Here is a 21,636-nt window from a genome sequence, read left to right as displayed (position 1 = left end):
GCCCTCGTCAACGTAAAAAGTGTCCTCCAATCACTACTCACCAGGAAAAAAAGAATAGGTTTTCTAAGTCTTATTTTTAAAAAAGCGACCGAATTTGGCTGAGAGGCAAAACTATGTTCACTCGGAATTATCTTATCGTGAGAAAATGTGGTTGTAATGAAACAGCCAAGAAAAAATTCTAAAACTCGCATTTGCTGATGAGACAGCCGCTAAACAACGGACCTCTTTGGAGACCTTAGTTTGCAAGATTTTTTCCTTTCCGAAGCCGAAAGAGAAAACACACCCTTCAGCTTTATTCAAACAAGAAGTGGGACCCAAGGTTGCCACTTGCAGAGATAACTAAGGTGTCTTGAAATGATATCAAGATACTGTCAGGAGGTAAAGATATAGTTGTAAACACACACACAGTTACTTTACATATTCGACGCTTAGATAAACAGTGGGAAATGCTACTCTGCTAGGTGATCACTTCTAAACCCAAGAAATTGGCGAGATAAGTATTTATGTACATTCATATGTATATACATATATATACACACATACATATGTGTATATATAGATGTGTGTACTTTATAATTCTGTACGGTAGCTGAGTAAGCTAAAAAGCAATTATTCGGAATTGCTGCAGATGCCGGCAGCTTTGGACTGCCTGGCACGTGTTTGGGGCAGTCCTTTAGCAGTTTCACTTAAACCGACTCGTACTGCCGTGTTCCCCCTGTGTGCCGCTCTTCCAGCCGAGGAAGAACCACCTGCTCCCCGTTCTCCCGGGATAGTCGGGTGCGCAGCCTCCGCCTCTCGGCGCGGCAGCCTCTCACACACGGGAGGTGCGCGTTGCTGTGCTGTGGGAGTGGATCCGAGGAGAATCGGCTGCCGCCCGATCACCTGGTGCCCCCCGCGCTGAGGCGCGCAGGGAGCGCGCAGACACAGCGGGCGGCGCGGCGACCTCTGCTGGCCGAGGGGAGATCGGCCGCGGCCCCGGGCAGTGGGCGCTTGTCGGACCCTTTGTGCCTTTCCGGATACAAATCCCGCTTTCACCCCTCACCCGCTTTCACCCCCCTCACGGGGCATGCCGAGACCTCCCCCCCTACCACCCCTCACTCCCGCCCTCCTCGGTGACCTCTAGGGCTGGGAGCTGGCAAAAGACCTGAGTAATTAAAAAAACAAAAACAGAGAAAACAACAACAACGAAAAGAAAATCCCAATGACAAAACCAAAACCAAACAAACAACAAAACAAAACAAACCCCAAAACTTCCTGGATTTTTTCGGAAAGACTGAAACGAGGAACGTGCTTTTCCTCACTGCGCCCCATGCGTTTTTGCCTAAGAATGTTTGTATTTCTTTTTAAAAATTAGCCTGATTACAATACGCACCCTCCCTGTCTTAAGCAGTGCATCTTGTTACCTACCATTACACCTTTGTTTGAAATTAATTAAATATGTCTTTATTTCATTTAACCTCCACCTACTAACTTTTGGGGTTTTAAATACTACTGCTTTAGTTTAAGCCTGATCTTTGCAAATGATGTGCAATAAGCGAAAAACCTGTCTCCGCCCCAGAAGATCAGGATTGGAAAGGAAAGGAGGGCTTTGATAAAGGTTTGGACTTTTTTTTCCCACCCCTGTGCTACTGATTTGCTAACTGTATATTCGATTCGCATTCCCAGGAAGGCGAAGATCTATATTTAGCCAGTAGAATCGGGTTTAAGGGAGTGAAGTAATGAGTGAAACTGCCAGTTTCAATGAATAAGGTATTTTGGAGAAAAACCCTACCGAAGTATTTCTCTTTTATGATACCAATATGCACGTGGATGAGAAGACATAAAACGGGATTTTTACATATTTGAGACACTTCCGAAAATACATGATTCCCCCCCACCCCTCTTGTTTTGCTGGGTAGTTGGTTGGCTGTTTTTGGTTTTTTTTTGTTTTTTTTTTTTTTCTATTTCTTTTTCTTATTTATTTACTTTCGGGGAAAAGGCTGGAAGAGCAAGCTAAAAGTCGGTGGCTCTACACAGCGATCAATAGCTTTCATCACGTTGAGGGGCTCAAATGAGATTATATGCATTCGAGGGAAGGGTAAAAAAAAAAACAACAACAAACCAAACCCCAAACCGGCGGCGATTAACCCTTTCCATCCAAGAAAAGAACAGCTGTGAATTCGCTGCTGAATTTGCTTAGTGGCGAAAAATAGGATGTCTACCCAGAGGCGAAAAAAAGGGAGAAAAAAGAAAAAACAAAAAACAAACCCCAACAAAAACAAAAAACAAAACCAACCAAAAAAGCCCCAGATTTGGAAAATTATTGAAGAAATAGTGGTTTCGAAGAGAGGTAGCGTAGGGTGAGATGCCTTCGCTGGCCAGGGCTGGGGCAGCACGGGTCGGAGGCGGCCAAGACTCGGATGCAAACTGGGTAGTGGCGGGGTTTTCCACCCCTGCTACTGGGGCCTTTCGCGGTCACCGTCCCGGTGCTCACACCCGCAGACCAGGAGTCAGCGAGGTGTGCCCCCTCCAGCGACTCCGACCCCGTTTGGGAAGACTATTTTGGTGCTACTGTACCATGGTGGCTCAGATTGACCACTCGGGCGTTCAGAAAAGCTCTTTCAGTCAGCTTCGGTCTAAAACTTTCTTGAGGAGCTTTGGATCAGAAGATGCTTGGCAAGAAGAATCTGAGTTTGAGCTTCCAGAAGCTCAGATTTTTCTCATTCTAGCGGGATGCGGCGAGAAGACCAGGGCTGAACCCGTTTAATGTGTGGAGGGAAGAAAGGGGTTTCGCACAAGGCTGAAACTGAAAACTATGCAGCGAGGAAATAAATCACTAAATGTATTAGCTTCTCCTGGGTGTAGGCTTTGACTCATCTAGAGGTGTGCAATCTTTAATCTTCAAGTCTTAGAAACTGAATGTGAGGGACAAGTGCAGTGTAAGAACACTACATCTATCAAAACGTAAGAAAACCTGTCAGTGCTCTTCTGAGAGCCCAGGAAACCATCGTGACTTTAATACTATTTGGCTTATAAAATCGTGCTATCGCCTATAAAAAAAAAAAAAAAAAAAAAAAAAAGAGAGAGAGAGAGAGAGAGAGAGAGAAACAAACAAAAAAAGCCATCCTTTCCCTCCTAGAGCTTCATTGGAGTGCAATGATTCTGCCACAGAACTGGCCAGCGGCACCCTCAGCGCTTTAACCCGATCAGAAATGGACACGCTTTAATGGGGAGTGCTGGCAGGGGAGCAACATTTTGATATACGGGAGAAAATAAACATTCAAAAAATTCTGGGGAAGGACAATCCACAAAGACGGTAAGAAGCTGGCAGAGCGGGGGACGCGCAGAGTGGTCCGACAGTAAGAGGAGAGAGGAAAAGCCGAATTTCTCCTCAGCCGAGTACCACCTGACCTCAGCAGCGGCAGACGCGGGCGCACACGGGGGGTGAGGCAGGTCGGGGATATTTATTGCTTTAAACTTTCCCCTTTGTTATCTTCCCCGTGTCAGGAAGTGTTCGAGAACAGGAAATGCAGCGGCGATTTTGTCTCCGGGGTGAACAGAAATGTTTGGGTAGTGAGGGAGTTTAAGGCCCTCTTTCCAGTCCCGGCTCTAGCAGGCGTCTCGTAGAGGGGGATCGGGCCTTTTCATACACTTGGGGTGTAGAGGCCATGGGGGTCGTGGGAGGAGGTAATGATTTGAGCTCGGCTCTTCGGCGGCCCCAAAGGGGTCTCAGCCCACAAACTCCTGGGAGAAGCGTGGATGCAGAGCACTGAAAAAACTTTGTCCCCTACTAGTCTGCCTTGACGTGAGAGTGACTGGAGGACACCCTACTCATGGCCCCTCATAAACAGTCTCGTTCGCACTCGAAATCTACCTGGCCGAAGTAACGTCAGGTGGCAGTGTCCCTGCTAAATTATGCTACAAGGGTGTTTCTTGGGGAAAATAGGTCAGACTCTCAGCGCTGGAGTTCCGAGTTTGGGAAAAAAACAGGAAAAAATCCCAACAAACCAACCAACAAACCAACCAACCAAACAAAACCCAAACCCAACAAACAAAAAGGCCCACCTAAATAATTAATAACATCCCCATCAACAACAACAATAACGATAACAACAACAGCACGAGCAGTAGCCGCGGCGGAGCGGGGAGCCGGTGCTGCGGGGTCCGCAGTCGCTGCGGAAGGCTGCGGGGCAGAGAGAGCTGCCTGCTCCCCACTCGCCGCCGCGGCCCGAGGGATGCGGGGCTTCCCAGCAGGGCCGGCGGAGTCTGCCGGCTCCTGGCTTCGTGGCGGAAAGAGGCCAGCCCTGCTCCGCTCTCCAGCCGGCGGGGAGCCTCTGGCCGCTGGGCTTGGTCGTCCCTAGTCCGAGCGCAGGAACCGAAGGCGGAGGGGAGAGCGGCACACCGTCACGGTGAGAGCGGCACCGGGTGCCGTGCTATGGGCTCATTGGGCCGAGCGAAGGCGCCTTCCTCTCTCAATTAGGCGTACGTTGCTGCCGCCTTCGTCCCTACCCTTGCTTACAGCGACGGCTTTGGTGTCTGAACATAGCTGTGCAGAAGGCTGGCAGAAGGCACCTGGTTATCCTTCCCACAGGCTCCCTCTCCTCCCCCGCGCCTTACTGTCCTTCACAACAGGGTTTCAAGAGAAGCAAAAAAACCTCAACAAGATCCACAGCAGCAGAAAGGAAGTAACACCAAATAAAAGATGGAATATAGCAATTAAAAGAAACTAGGTCTGACGAGTGGTAGCTGATTACTTGTCTAAAGGGCAGTGATCTGCTTTAGACCTATCAAAAGATATACCACCCACATTTGGTCCTTGTAAGGTGCATTTTTTTTTGTTTCCCAATAGAGTATAATAAAATTGACAGAGGCAACCTGTAAAAAAAAATCAAAAATTTTAATGGCATTTTAAAAACAACCACACAGAGTTATATGCATGGTAGTTAGAGAGGTCAAATTAATTAGCTGAGGAGAGCAGATACATGTGAACACAAAATGATGCACTGTTAACTTAGATATTACTACTTAAATCCTGAAAAGAAATCTTGCCAAGATAATGACGAGACAAGCAGTAGGGAGAACCAAAAAGTAGGTGAAGTCTACATAGGGAACAGTTAGAATGCGATCTAAATAAATACTGCAGGTTTGTTGTGCTCGCAAGATTATCACAAGATAGTATCTTTAATGCACAGTTTATTATACTTATTCTGAGGAGAGGCTACATCAGGGAAAAAAAAAAAACACAACAAAAAAACCCAAGGCAAAACAAAAACACTTAACAGGATTTGCATAATGCCAGCCCAGCAAGTTTCAGGACTGCAGACACAAACTGACTCCATACAAAATAGAATCATGAGTGAAAGTAGTGCAATCAGCGTGTTAGAAGGCTGAATTAAAGATGGAGCCTGAACCTTTGTATAATCATTTCTCATGCATGAAAGCAATAGAAAGGGAGGGGTTTTTATGTATTGTCCACTGTTCAGTGGTCTCTGTTTTTAACAGGGGCAACTAAAAGCCATCAATAAATCATAAATCTTACATTAAGAACAATCATGCACAACGTACTTATGGCTTAGAATTTTTTCCTGCTAGTGAGACATGTGCCATCCATTAAGTACAAAGATGAAGGGTATATTGTACAATACAGTGGTATTGGGTTATATACGTATATAGATAGAAAGACAATCAGAGTATTAATGCAACAGATACCACCAATACATGTTTTACACATTTGCAACATTCATGTGGAGCATATAAATATTACTAAAGCTACTTGTGGTTTCTTTTGTATTGCCCAAAATCTTGCAGTCAGCCCTAGCTCTTGAAATGTATCCTGAGAAGCATAGCAGGAGACTGAGGTGCCTGTCATTGTTTGTACTCATTCTCTAAAGGATGTGTATTTCTCTCTGTATGGTTTTTTTTTGCATCCACACAGTGTTACTTCTCCAGCTCTGTTACACATATGTTCCACTTTCTTGTGTAAAAAAACATGTACAGGATGAACTCAGTACCTAAAGACCCCAAAAGTATGATGTATAATTTAACAGTTTCACTGACAAATATATTTTTTGCAGATCATGAATTTTAAAATGTTGTCAGCTTCCTGTCTGCACATGTATTGAATATGAACTGCAAATCAGAGGAAAGTTGATGTCTTTACAATGATTTTCCAGTTTCCGTGTAGACTGTCTGCTATGCACTAGTCCACCCTGTTTCATGAAAGCTTGGAGAGAAAAAATCTGTTGTGAGGAGTCAGGCCAGTAAATGTGTTTGAGCCCCAGGGCAGTACTTGATGACAAATACTCTGGGCAATGCTGCAAGGATAATCAGTAAAGAGGACGTGTCATTCCCACTGTTGTCAAGGGGGCCAGAATGAATGGGGGGACTAAGAAAAGAGGATAGATATGATCTGATCTGAAGACCATATGCATTTATGCCACATAGTAGGAGAACATGTGTGTGCAAAGAATGACTGCAGTAAAAAGAATAAGGGCTATGGAAAAGATAAAAAAAGGATGAACGTGGTGGTAGGTGTAGGATAAGCTTAAACAAAAATGAAATAAATAAAACCATAGAGGCAGAAATGAGATAAACGTTTAAGTAATTGAATGTAGTTCCATAGGAAGCTGAGAACGTAAGGAAGAAGGAAAGAATCTGATGGTGAAAAGAATATAAAAGAGAGCATGGCAGAATGAGGAATGAAGAGAGGAAAGATGGAGGCAAAGCAGGAAAACAGAAAGAGGAGGTGCTGTGTGTGCTTTTGTTCAACACTGAATCATATGATGATGATGATGATTTGGCATCCTACTACAAAACTTTCCCGGTCTCACTCTCTCAAAACATATTTTGCTATTAGGGCTCCTTCAGTGACATATATGTGACAAACCATGGTTATGTTTTGTGGTTATGTTTATATTCATATTCACTGTAATGCTGTAATTGTTTTGTTATTTGCTGCTCCTACTTTTGCATAGATTTCTTTCTCATAAAAAAATAATTAAACCAAAAGGATTTTTATTGTTTGCTTGTTCTTTTATTTTTAGGAAAGCATTATTCTTTCAAAAGAAAGTACAAAACCCCTCCACCAAACCTCCTGCCCCAAAAGTCTTCATCTGTCCCAGTAACTCCTGTAGGTCAAAGAGGATCCCTGCTTCACATATGTGCAGAAACTAGCAGACCTATAAAAACTTCATGTGAGTCAGCACTGCTCCATAAAAGATCAACTACGTCTGAATCAAGCTATTTTTAAGAAGCATCTACCACAGAGGAGAAATATGAGACAGACAGGAACAGTATACAAGGGGATAGTTATTAGTCTGAGCAAAAGATAGCAGGCAAAGAACAGAAAATTCTGCCAAGCATTAATACTTTTCCAGTAATATGTTTGACAATGCCTGTATACCCTATACAGGCTGATTGGCTAAGGTCAGGTTGATCTTAGCTATGCAAAAGGAAGCATCTGTCAACTGTGGCACATGGCAGATGGAGAACTGTTATCAGATTTTAAAACCTGAAATTACTATTTTTTTTTTAATTTAGAAATTAATTTGCTGTGTGACATTAGAAACCCTAATACTGCCACCACATGTTGCAACATCTTCCACCACTGTGTGACAAGAACATTTTTATTATGTGTGCATATTTTGCCATACTTGGATTTTCAAAGATAATTTGGGTCATCCTTATTTGTTTCAAGTCTACTGCCTCTTTACCTAGACTCTACCATAAATATTCCTCTGTTGATACCAAAATTCTTAGGTTTGAAAATATTTGCATATGTGATGGAAAGGAAGAAAGAGCTTTATTACAGAAATAATGTCAGAAGGTCAGAGTAGATGAAAATAATACTGTTTCCTCTCCCTCAAATCTTTGTCAAATAGTTGGAAGTGTTTCTTGATGGACCTTCACTGATACTTCAACAATTATAGCACTCATGATTCAAAAGTTGAGCAAATGGCTAATATGCTATAACAAAAATAAGGTATGCTAGATGCATGAAGCACCAGTTTTAGAATTGACACTGAAAATGCTTTGTAACAAGGCTATAATTATTTTCAATGATAATAACAATAACAGCAACAATAATAATAATAATCCTGTGCTCATCTGTTAAGTTCTTAGGGTCTCAAAGACTCAAAACATTCACTGCCTCAGGGACTCAGTCTTTAATATTAAGATCAGAGTTGTGGATGTCTGTGCACAGGGGATATCTGCAGAACACAGTAAAAAAGTTTTTAGCTAAACAACATGGTGAAGGAGGCAATAATCATCATACACATTTTATAGATACACTGAACTGTCCTTCAAGTGAAAAAGGGTGAAATTCCTCTGCCAATATTTTTAGTGCGAGGATTGTTGTTGATTCATAGTGCAACATCCTTGTCATATTTCTGAACCTTAATCATAAAAGTAACTCTGCACCTTCACTTTCTAGCAAATAAAAGTATGTATTACAAAGGTAGTTGTGTGTTCATGATTAAACTGAGGCATTAGCTTTAATACGTAAGCAGATATTAACCCAAATACTTTTACATACATTTTTATATGTGATCCAGCTAGACCTGCAAATACTCTGCTTTTGCCTATTAGCAAGAAGTTATAAAGTGAAAAAACTCACAATATTTTGGACAATATTTTTTTCCTGATGTTTTACAGTACTCATGAATGACCTTTGACTCCAATGTAAGTGAAATCTTCAAAACCCCAAGAGCTCTGCCTCTGAAGTGGTTAGGCTTTTGCCTGGTCTTAAGGCCTCAAGTCTTAAATGTCCTGACACCTAAGTTTGAAAGTATACACATAAAAGTATGTGGCTTTTTAATTTCTGTCACCTTTCATTTATTTCCAATATTTCCCATATACTGTCAGCATCACAAAGGACCAATTTAAACAGTTTTGAAAAAATCTTGCCTCTACTCTTAAATACTCCTGTGCAAGAGGAAGCAAGGACTTTCTGAAAATCACTAGCTGGAACTCCTAGTTGACTTCATGTCTTTCCTGTCTTTGAAGAAAATGTAAAAGTTTATTTAAGTTGGTTGTATCTAAACCAATTTTGCATCTGGAGAATTGATTAAATTAAAAAGTTCAAAAAGAATTGCACCCATCTACTAAAAAAATCTGCTCTCTCATTTAGGAAAGTAACATAGTAATAGTTTTTATGGTCTTAATGGAAAGTCAAGTAGATACTAGAAAAACGTTCTTGTAGCTTACTCCAGTTCTTGTGAGTTTCTCCTATTCAATATATTTCAATGGAAGAAATGTGAATGATTAAATGTACATGAACACAACACAGACTAATCAAGTTACCTGAGATAGTCAAGTATGACAGTCCAGAACTGAAGAAAGCTGCATTTTGAGGCCTAAACATCCAAACCCATAGTCAGATGATCAAGAACATTGATGCCAGTCAGGCCATGGATATATATAGTTTTATGCACTTGAATCAGGACCTCTATCCTAAAAGTGTCAGCACAGAGTTCTATGGCAATAACCTTAGTCAAAGGTGTTATTTTATCCAAGTCAGTGCAGTTTTCATATGACAAAAGCTCCACATGATTAAAGCTTCTTTTTTTTTTTTTTTTTTTTTTTTTTTGTCTAATATGTGTACAATAGATGATGATGGTTATTTTTTTCCCTCAGGAAGCAACAAGATTGATGATATCACAATCATTAGAATGCTTTTAATCAGAAACTGGAAGTATCTCCCTATTCAATATCTGGTTGCAGAAACCATATTTATATAAAATTTATAAAATTGCACCTCAGACACACCCAAATTGTTCAAATCAAATACTGAAAGTGGTCTTATAGAAAAGAAAATGAGCACTGGAAATTACTTCTAGACAGTCAAAATACTGTTGAAAATTGAATTCTTAGGCTTACATATATATTAAAAATTATGTGCGATTTTATGAACCATTTGATATCTTCCAATTCAAGTTTTCACAACAGAGAAACAAAATAGAAAAGAAATGAGGCAGAGGTCAGAAGTGAAATAGTATTGAGTCACACACAAAATATAGTCTTTTTTCATAGAAGGAATTTCATAGAAGGCTAGCTAGTGGTAGAATAAACATATTTAGTAAGGACTCAAAAGACCAAGTGGCAGATTTACTTAAGCATCAGAATCCTAAACTTTGTGTGAAGCTAAGTAATACTTCCCTTCTTTAGGTTTGTTCTGTTCTTTTTTAAAAATTTCAGTCAAATATGCAATTGATCTGCCAATATCAACAAGATCTTTAGAAATCTTCCAATACCGAATGAGCATGTTTTTCCACATATGGTAAATATTTGCCTTTTATGATAATCCCACTACCCCATATTATTCTTAAGAATTTTTTTGATTGCTAGATAAACATATTGATGCAATTACATGCAGAAACTTACAGAGATAAAATGTGTCTAGTGCTTGTAAATAGAACACATATAATCTGTATAAATCTACCAGCTCACTAACACTACCAGTTCAGTATCCACTGTGCAGCCATCAATAAATCATGACTTTGCAGATAGATCTTTAACTGATTAATTGCAGGCTTTCACAGAGGATCTTTTTTTTTTTTTTTTTTTTTTTTTTTTTTTTTTTTTTTTTTTTTTTTTTTTTGCTAATACATCAGTAATAGAGCTATTACATTCACAGACAAAAGAGTGTGCTGATTCAACATTGAGTTTGTGAAACTAACTTAAAACCACTGCAAGCTTTGTTGGGTGAAAAATGCTGAATATTTGAGATAATATGCATTTGGTTCTGCTTAGGGGTGTGCAGAAAAATTCTGAAGCGGGAACAGGCATAATAATTGCTCTGACTAATAATTTCACTGTTACCAATTCAATTAGTTAAGGAAAAGGCAAATATCCTTAGTTCTTGAATCATGTGATGAGGCATAGCAAAAAAAATTATAGAGGATGTGTCACAGAGTTGCCTTTTTAGGACCCACCTTTATAATATCAGAGTCAGTTATGTAACTTAGCTCAAAATTACCATTAGCTGATAGCTAATGATTATGAACCTTGATGTCAATTTGCCAGAGATCATTTTCCTGGTGGAGCAATGCCTAAATGTTGACTATATATGACCAGTAATTTATTGAAATACACATTCTTGTAGATAAAAAAATAAGTCCAAAAAGGTGAGGACTTGGTATAAGTTGTATGCTGCTGTTCGGCAAGAATCTTTATTCAGTGTACCCACTGAATGTGGTTTATGACTTTGAGACTATCCTTCAAGCTCCTGTATGATGGGGTCCTGAGACTGTTGGCCCTTTTCACTGGACTGTCTCATGATGTGTGCTCCACTGAAATACAATGATGCTCTGGCCACAGGACATCTCTTCAGCATGTCTTAGAGACAGCTGCTACTCAGTTTTCTGTGCATCTGGCTGAATAAAAAGCTTAACAGCTTCTGTGCATGACTGACATGAACAGGACCAGAGTGGCCCTCAGGGTATGCCTCAATACATTTGTGATGGATACAGAAGGGTACTGAGGCAATACTGGTCCGTTCTTTAAAAGCTGTGGTTCTGGTTGCCTTGAACATCACCAGAGATACTATTAGCATTACAGTCCCCAGTGGGAATCAAGCACTGCATGTTTGCCTCCGTGAAAACATAATAATAAAAAGTAAGTCTACTTCAAAACTTTTAGAATCTATAATACTGGTGAAGTGAAGGAGGGGAAACAGAAATGGCACAAAAATTGAGCTTTTGAAGATTGAACAACCCACATAAAAAAGCACATGGAATGAAATTGAGTTTTCCCTTGTTACATGTTATTGAATGTCTCTGTATACTCCATGTTGAATAGGTATGATCATAAGTACAGTGAGACTTATATCCAAGAAAAGTGGCTCAATTACAGTAGATTTATGTCTTTGCCTCCAAAGCTCTGATTTTTTTGTGAGGAAAATCAGGAACCCTGTTTTTTTCACCTCAATTTACAGAGGTGTTGTGAAGCACATGACTCCAAATACATGTCCACCATAAGACTGTTTGTTGGCAGTCAGGAGATGTGTACAACATCTGAGCAGGAAGCACCAGAAAATTATTAGGCACTCAGTCCTTCCATTGTTCATAGCTTCAACCACTTAGCCATGGCTGTAAAAAAGATGGTTAATCTGTCTGGGAGTAACAGCTCAGTGATCCCACATAGCTTTTTATGAAAAAGCAGAGCACAAGTCCCTATTATACACAAGCAATTAAAAACAACGGAAAACAAAGCAAAGCACAAGATGCAGCTGTGAGACACCTGCTGCACAACAACCTATACATTACAGCACTTGGCCCTGGAGTACCTAAGAAGATTTGATGGCAGCTTCCTTGTCCCATCAGAGCTCCTATCACCTTGCTATTATTGCCCTGGTGGAAGAAGGGGACAGGGAAAACCATAAACATCTTCCAGCCACTCTGCTGAAGATGTACAAGTGAAGAAGTGATGTGCTGAAATAGAAAGACTGGAAAGAAATGTAATGTGAAGCTCAGAGACGGGCCACTGACTTGGATGAGTGAAAACCCAGGCTGGGATCTATGTCTTAAGGCTTATAAACACAATTTGTTCATGGAAGCTGCATATACTGGTTGGACAAGGAACTAGGAATATGATCTTCTCTAATATTCACCCAGCAGATTAAAAAATCATGTTCCACTTGTTTTTATTTTTTAGTTCTGTAAATCTTACCTTTTCTTTCTGATCTCTGAATAAGCCAGTTAAAGTATCAGAAATACTGTGCACACATCAGCACATCTTTGTGCCCACTTAGCTCAGGAGACACCACATATAACTGGGGTGGATATACTCCAAAGTCTCCTAATCTGTGTGCTTGGTTTATTTGTAAGAGTACCATACACTTACTCTCAGTAATGTATTACTGGGAGTAATTGCACAACCAAGAATTAAAAAAATAGCACTGAAAGGTTCCTATCACTTGTTCACTTTCTTATTGCCAGATATTTTTGGGAATAATTGTTTGTCAGTGACAAATAGCATTGTTTCTCATTGTGTGCAAGCCAAAAGAACATAAATACGTGGTGAGCAACCACCAACAAAGTACTTTCAATGTGACTTTTGGAACGACTAAATAAGTTATGAGTGTATGCAGATTTTTTCATCAGTATCTGTTTCACATTAACAAATGTTTGGAAACTGTAGTAAACAATGAAAAGACAGTGGAGAAATCCCTTGACTATATCTCTTTCGATTCTCCATCAAGCCCTGAAATATAGCAGAAGTAAGTGCTGTGGATGGTATTAGTATTACTCTGCAGCTTTCTTGTGCTGATGAAGGGATCTAGCTAATGGATGTTTTTATAAGGCAGATATAAATGTTTTTATATATCTCTTTTGAAAAAATCGTCCTATTGCTCTCTCCAGGTCTTTCTCTGGCATTCACACACTCCTGGTTTGCTCACCTCTCCCATCATCACTATCCATCCATTTTTTTCTTCACATTCTTTCTCTCTGCTCTCTGCAGTCTCTCAGTGTCTCTCTAGAGACATTTCATTCTCCTTTCTTTCTCTCTGGCAATGGAGGAGAGGTAGTGTATTATTAGAAAGGAGTGGGAGAACTACAGAGTAGCTACCTTTGATCCCATCTGCCCTTTTTCTCTCAGAATGAAACTTTCCCTTTTATATAAGAGGAAGGGAAAGGTGTTGCTCAGCTGCAGGCTGCTAAATGAGGACAGGTGTTCATTGGCCTCAACATCATTAATGGCTTCCTGGACATCTCAGTTCTAATGCAAACACCAATTAGTCTGGTGTTCTCCTTCTCAGCTCTTCTATTTATCTCTCCCAAACTTCCCTTTTCCCCAGAATAATGGAGAAATGGTTAGGAGTTTCACAGCCTACAAAGACCAGTCTTATAACCCATGAATTTCAGGGGGGAAAAAAAAGTGCCAAATTTTAATTGGATTAACAATGTACACTAATTTGTATAGGCTCACATTTTCAAGGATGTCTTTGTAAAGGAAAAGGACATCCTTCTTGACATGGATGCTAAGATTAACTTTGACATTTAGAATGTTTCACAACCAGTATTGACTTTGTAGGTCATCAGAGCCATCTAGGGCTTGATTTTGTGACTGTTTGAATCAGCAGTTAATAGTTTCTAGGACTGAACATGTTATGAAGAGTGAATCGAGGTAGATTTACACCTAAATTTAGATGTATATCAATTGAATACATTTAGAAGACCCTGTAAGATTTTCTTTCTTTTGAAGGCATAGGCCACTCTGAATTTCAGAATTAGCAAAGCACAGTTGTTCCTGGATTTCCAGGTAACAGAGTTTTCCAGCTGCCTCCATTTGTACAAAAGGTTGTAGCCTTTGTTCTAATGTTTCTGGTATGGAGCTAGTGCAGTTATTTTCCCCATTATAAATTCTGCTGAATGACTTCAGAGCATTCTTTCTGAGATGGCTTTGGGATCCGCTAACAGTTTGTGAGTAGTTCGAAGCACAATTTCTCATCTAATTCACATTGCTGTCAATAAGGAGTACATTATCTCTTTTCCTGGAGACTTCTAGTTTGCTTGCAGGTCAGTTCATGATGCCAAATTTAATTTAGGAATTCCTACAGAAACAAGTGTCTCAGAAACAAGTTCTGCTCCTATTGCAATTTCAACAGTTTTCTTGCCACTGTGTGTGACATAGCTCTCCTCTTCTGGCATAGTGCAACATCCAATTTCCCTGGTTCATGGTACAGGTTTTCCTCAAAGCAGGTCCATGCAACAAGTCATTACAACCTTTCTTTCCTGGTATTCCAGAGCTTTTGGTGTAGGACTCTCTCACATGATCTTACTACCTTCTGTTTCCAGCAGTTTTATATTTCACTCACTTGCCAAAAGTATGTGTGTGTGTGTGCGTATGTGTGCGTGTTTGCTTCAAAGACCATTCTACTCCTGTTTCTCATGCATTACAATGAGCATGAGAGACCTCAACTCCATCCAGGAGAACCCTCTATTCTGGTTTTCAAGGGGATAAAAATCACTGTTAAGTATCAGAGTCTCCACCGTCATCCCTCATGATCTTGAAGTTGTAAATTTTGGGTCCAAGCCGGGATCTCTAGACTTTATTATAAATTTATAGTGCCAAGATTATTCTCTAATCCAAAAAATTCTTTTGTGCAGACCAGGATAGAGCAGTAGTGGTGTGTTAACCGTCTCTGTTCTAAATGTTTCCTGGGATAATCTGGCCAGATTTCTTGCCACCAACTGCATGTTCTTTCTGGAGCTGGTGAACCTTAACAGCAAGCTAAGAATTTCTGCACATCTGTTCTGCAGTAGCAGTGCTTAGTCTACAGTCCTGGGGACATTTCTTATTTAAGTCCTGACTGTACCAAGTTTGTCTCATCCTGCTGCTCTGGTTTATCATCAAAGGTGAATAGGATGGCAGGAAACAGTAACTTCTACTACTAGAATTACTCAGTAAGATAATTTTTTAGAATATAGATTCTTAGATTTCTATGTATTTGTGCACATGTTAAACAACGTAGAAACTTTGTGGAATACATGAGACTACAAAACTGTTCTAAGCAGCAAATTCTTAATAGATTTTACATTTGTTTCCAAACATATTATGAGTAATGGAGCAGACAACATGCTACTCAGTGCACAAATATTTGCCTTAACAGTGTAACCTAAGTAAACCTAAACCTAAACAATGTAGTTGACTCTATTTTCCCTGAACATTGAAAAAAATTTCTGATGAATCTACAATCCATAAGTGAACCAGCAAGTGATACGGCTTGGAACAATATGTGAAGAGAGACCATGTAGTCCAAGACAGCAATAACAGGACAGGATTGCAGGACTCTGGAGACAGCAACCAGAAGCAGATGGGAATACAACCTTATGCCTCCAAGCAGAGTTACTTCAGAAAACCATCATCAAGTTAACCATGGAGAAAAATATTACTATGTATGGTATTGCATATTACTGTGTATACTAATGTGAGAATGTATATAATGACTGGTGTGTTTAGATTGATTACTAGTTTCTTAATAACCTATTTTTTAATCAATAAACCCTGTATTGTCTTATAGGTTATGTTCAAGCCTGTAATATAAAGATGGAAAAGAGGACTGGTGAAATAACAAGTAAGCAAGAAGAAGGTAAAGAAGTAATAATTTATAAGAATATTTCAATTGCAACAAGAACAAGCTGAGGAACATCAGGGCTATATTTAAATTTACCTCAATTTTTTTAATTTAATTTGAATGTTTAATCTGGTACTTTCCTTAGCTGGATGGCATGGATCTAACATTTATGTAGTACAGCTTCAGTAAGTCTTTTTGCAGCACCTAGAGGTTGACTTGATGGGTTTTATCTAAAGTTCTGCTATATTCCACCGAAGTTCCTTGCCAATTCTGTAAGTCGCAGAGGCCAGGTGTTGCAGATTATTAAGAGCAGCAGTCCTCGTGGGGTTAACTAATAAGGTTTTATTAATGAATAAATGATGATCCAATTATAATTGATTACTGAATGATAATCAAAATGTGATTAAGCAGTAATTGAATGGTAATTAAACAGTGACTTAACAATGTTTTGACAATGATTTAACAATGATTCGACAAAGATTTAAACAGTAATTTTGCTGGTGATTAGATGGGAGTAAACCACTCTAATACTTACTACCCTGTTAATATTTAAGATAATATATAAATAATATATAAATGTTGTTAGCATATAAGCTAGTTGTAGGCCCAGTGTAAAATTTTGCTTAGCGCATTATAGAGATCAGATGCCAGGTAAGAGCTCTCTCAACCTTGATAAACAACCTTGAGATATGTACCTTCTGAAGGGGACCTCACCACTACCCAGCCTATTGCACTACAAGAGAGCTCCATAGGCTTGATTGTCTGTAGATATTTACAGCACAAAGTGATTGACTAGTAATCAACGTCCTGCCTGGTTGCTTGCAACTGTGCAGATATAGCAATTTTAGTTTTGTCTAGTCCCAGCTCACACTAGTACTGTTAGCTCTCAATAAGACATCTTGGTTCCTTAGAAAATATAGCCTAGCACAGTTCTTTGGTTTTACATGGCAGGACTGGTCTCAGTCAGGTTTACTTGTCAGTGGTGCCCAAATCAAAGTACTGTTTACTCAGAGTGGAAGCATTCACCACAGTATGTGTGTTTGAAAAAAAAATCTTATTTTATAATTTTTACTTTCTTCAGGTTAGTCTGGTATGCTGATAAACATCTGGAGTCCACTCCGTCTTTCAAATGAAGGCAGTACCATCCTGTGTGGGTTGCACCATGTATATGGCATAGCATAAAAAAGGATTGCTTAAGTTCACGTTCCATTTTGGTTCTGCTATTGGTCAGTTGCCAAGGAATAACAATGGGATGTCAACAATTAGATTTTAAGACAATATACTTTTATCCCTTCTGTTCATCTTTGGTATTTCAGATTTTAGGAGCTTGTCGTTTTAAACATCTGTCTACAGCAAAGAAAATTAAAAGCTCTCTCTCTGCATGTGAAAGCTAAGATCCCTCTGTAACACTGACTCTAGAAGTTGGTGCTTAAGTGAAATATTGTGACTGTGTCAGTAAAATCCCTAGACCTGGCCATATAAATCTCACACAGAAATACTCTACTGCTGCAAAAATCAGCATAAATTAATTTGTTATTATAAAGTAATAAGTATAAAGTTTCAACAGGGACAAAACCCACCAGCCACCCAGAAAAATTATAGTTATATTTGAGAGGACTTTTTCTATGCCACTCCAGTGTCATTGTCATTTTTGTTCTGCTGCTGCATATTTTCATTTATGTACATGCAAGTTCCTTAAGAAAATGTTTACCTAATTTTGACCGTTAGCAGCTATGAAGAATGCAACCAAACTAACTTCCTACAGAACAGTACAACTTTCCATGTTCCCTGATGATTGGATAATGTGGAATATTTGAAACTCTAATAATGTTTAAATTAGAATTCTTCAGGTTTTTAAGAGGAAGTAAAATGTTTTGTTACCTCTTTCGTTTCACTGCTATATTTGCCAGTCTGCCTGATCAAGCCAATATCATTTTCACACTTGTTATCTTTTTGTGGGTTTTGGACTTGAAATCTTCAAAAAATTAGTGTTCAAGTAACTTCCACGTTTTTGTGCATAAAACTATCTCCTCCTACTTTTAGGGTCAAAAGCTTTCTAAAGAATAAATAAATGCAACAACATTTTCATATAAAAGTTCACCTTCATGGTGCTGATTTTTTTCTATAAACATCGCTAGATTTCTATGCAGATTTAGCTTATTTTTCTGTATCCCACATCTAGGGATAGGTTTTCATTTTATCTTTCTACAGCACCCCAGCTGTCCCTACAATTAGATGAATCTGAAGGAATATGGGCACTCCTCAATGGGCTTAGATTGTACATGCAATAAGCACATCCATGAGAGTACAACAGAGAGGGAGCCATGACACATGGAAGCACAGCCCAGAAGTCTGCAGTGAAGGGCTGCCAAAACTCACAGGTTAAGGGGAGAAGCACTTCAGCATTATCTCTCTTACTATCACTTTCTAAGGACATAGAGCAATGTTTCAGACCAAGCTTCGCAAATGTAAAAAGTTTTCCAGCCGTGAAAATATGAAAATATATTATTCACAGATTTTTTAAAATTAGACAGTGTGTCAGTTCACATAAAAAAGATGTAGTGATGTGCAGAGGATGTGGAAAGTTTCCAGAAGATCCATGGAGCAGTGCCATCAGCTTTCCATTTGGAGGTTCAGAGGGCTGGTGGACAGCACTCCATAGAAAATTCCTCTTTCTAGTCATTCCTCCTCCAAGGTTCTTGTGACTTCTGCATGTAATTCAGGTCTCACTGCACTCTTGTTTATTTTAAGTTTGCATAATGGATGAGATAACTAGTTATTCTTAATTAGATGATACTGTATTACAAGCCCAGTGGTTACTGGTTTGATGTCTTATTGATAGTATCTTAAAAAGATGATGTTATTAACAGTGTGACTTTATACATACAATACATGCAAGACCAAAAGTAAATCTGGAGGAGCATGAATTATTTCAATGGAATATATTCCCATTTTTATATGGGAGAAGAATAAGAATTTATAAACTAAGTTAAAAACTTCATAAGTCTGTTTCAGTTGTAAGGTATCTACTTTAGATCTTACACTTTACACATTATGCCTGTAGATGACCAAACACCATTTGGCTGGTATCAGTGAAGCTGCTGCAGCTGTAAAAATGTGAACCAGCTATAAAGACCTAGAAGTTAAATTCTCAGCTATTTTCTATCAAAAAAATCTATTCTAGAAAAAGCAGCTTCACACTGCTAACACATATCTGAACGAGCCTCTTGATACTTTCAGGTATTAATTTCACTCTGTCTTGACTGGAACTCATGGTTTTGTCTTATCTTCCTGAATTAAAAACATCTAAGGCACAAGTGCTTTTTAAGAAAAATAAAAAATGAGTTTACAAAGTTAGCTTTTACTCTTCTTCTTTTTTTTCCTTTCCATCTGCTTTTATGGCTGCCACTCACAGATTTTCTTCATTGTCGAAGAGTGACTCATATTTTAAGATGCTTAGGGTCCACTATAGTAACCCAGATACTATGCCCTCTCTATGAAACAGCTTCAGATCTGTTCCTGTAGATCTAAATGGTTTTATCCTTGATTATTTTCTCCATCTTTCTCAAAGTTTCCAGAATGCAATCTTTCCTGCCCATGTCCATTTTCTTGCATATACCAAAAAATACATTCTGAGATCTAAGTTATCCCACTGAGGTCTTATGTGGATTTCAAGAGGTCCTCTTCAGAGTCACCCATACAGTGATCTCTACTACCTGTAAATAAGATCTTATTTAAAACTTGATGATGTTGCTCAATATCCCCAGAAATAAAAGGTTAAAACTGAGACAAGGGGAGAGCAAAACATGATAATGCCTAGGGCATGTTAGTTGCAATATATTGTTTCCCATAAGACACTAAATGTTGAAAAGAGTTTTAGAGTCTGTATCATTTCTCATTATCTGTTTCTCATTTTGCTCCTCTGTCCTTCTCAGGGAGGAAATATTTGAACAAGTATTTAGCTTTATCAATTTTATTTTATCTGATGAATTTTCAATTTCTCCCCTTCACCTATAGAATGGGACAAACAGTGTTTTCTCCTGCTTCCATGCCACAAAAATCCTCGCATTAATTACAAACCTGTCATTAACACCTATATGCCAAATTGCTTCTTTCTCTGAATAGGTATTTTGAGGGAGGTGTATCACCTGCTCAGGAAAGAGATGCTCAGTTTCATGAGTCATATTTGCTGTGGGAAAAGGACATCTCTAGCAGGCCTGGGTCCTAATAATCTGAATCAATGAGGTTGTTAATACATTCTACAACATCTTGCTGCCACATGTGGAATTGCGTATTCTCTTGTGTGTGGAATCACAGTTAATGTCTGAACCTAGCCACCCAGTATGGAGTTAGAAGGAGCCTGAGGTAAGTTCCTGGATCCCACCCTATATCTGTAATTAACTATAATGGGAATCCTCAGCAAACATAATTCAATTTCAGCAGAGAAGTAGTTTTGTGATGTTTTTCTGGATTCTTCCTGTGAAACACGACATTTGCAGCATTTCTCTATGATGAGGAAATAGTTCTTTATTTTCATGGTTATATTTCCAGATGGAAATTCTGCAGCCTTAGCGTCACCTGACACTGAGGGGACAGACAAGTTTTTTTAGGAAACATTGGCAGATTGATGATGGCACTAAATCGTAGTTACAATTAAACTCTGTTTTCTTAACAGGTTTTTATTATTCGTGTAGCACAGAATTTGTGATTAGAATGGACAGGATTTGTACAAGCAGAACCAACATCACACACTCTTTAAATAGGGTAATACAGAATACAGGATATAACTTAATGTAAAATTCCTGATCACCAAGACTGCACAGTGTGTCAGATCTTAGTACATCATTTGCTGTATCTCAACAATCACAGTCTAGACTGAAAAATCATGTGGAAGAAAACCAGTCACTTTCTTGATTCTCAGGGTAGCAAAGGACAGAGGAAGTGACACTGGTCCTGGCAGGTGCCAGGTGTTACAGTCCAGCAGCCGTTCCAATCCAGATTCCCCACTTAGGACTTGTACCTGTTTGCCTTTATGATCAGTGTTCTATGTGCTTCCCTGTTCTGTGACTGGGTTCATCGTTACCTGGATGGCCGGGTTCTTGGGACCTTCAAGGCCAGTGAGAAAGGGAATAATCAATCTGATGTCCAAAATCCTCAAGGGAAATAGGCACAGGAAGCAGAACACTGTTTGGTTTGTGTGCTTAGTTCACAAGACTACAGTGTCTGATAATGAGGAAAAGAGAACAACCACATGACTCATTTGGTCACAGAGAGTGTCCCCTTGCCTCATAAAATGGTGTTAGTTATGCTAACCACATTAACAGGAATCATGAAGCAGGGGGTACTGGTCATATTTAGTCATCAGGGAGCTCCTGGGAATGCAGTAATTTTCTTTCCAGAGGCTCTGTCTTGTTATTTATCTTTTGTTTGTTATTTTAATAAAAGCTGTCCCATAAATACAGATCCTTTCATTCTATGAGAGTTTACATCATAAGCTGATCTCATATAGTCCATTTACCTTGTACAAAGTATCCCAAACATGGACTTTACCACAGACTGTGGACACAAAAGGGACCCAC

This window comes from Calypte anna, chromosome Z, assembly GCF_003957555.1.
Source record: "Calypte anna isolate BGI_N300 chromosome Z, bCalAnn1_v1.p, whole genome shotgun sequence".
Taxonomy (NCBI): Eukaryota; Metazoa; Chordata; class Aves; order Apodiformes; family Trochilidae; genus Calypte; species Calypte anna.
The sequence above is the reverse complement of the archived record's forward strand: the minus strand, read 5'-3'. Positions refer to the sequence as shown.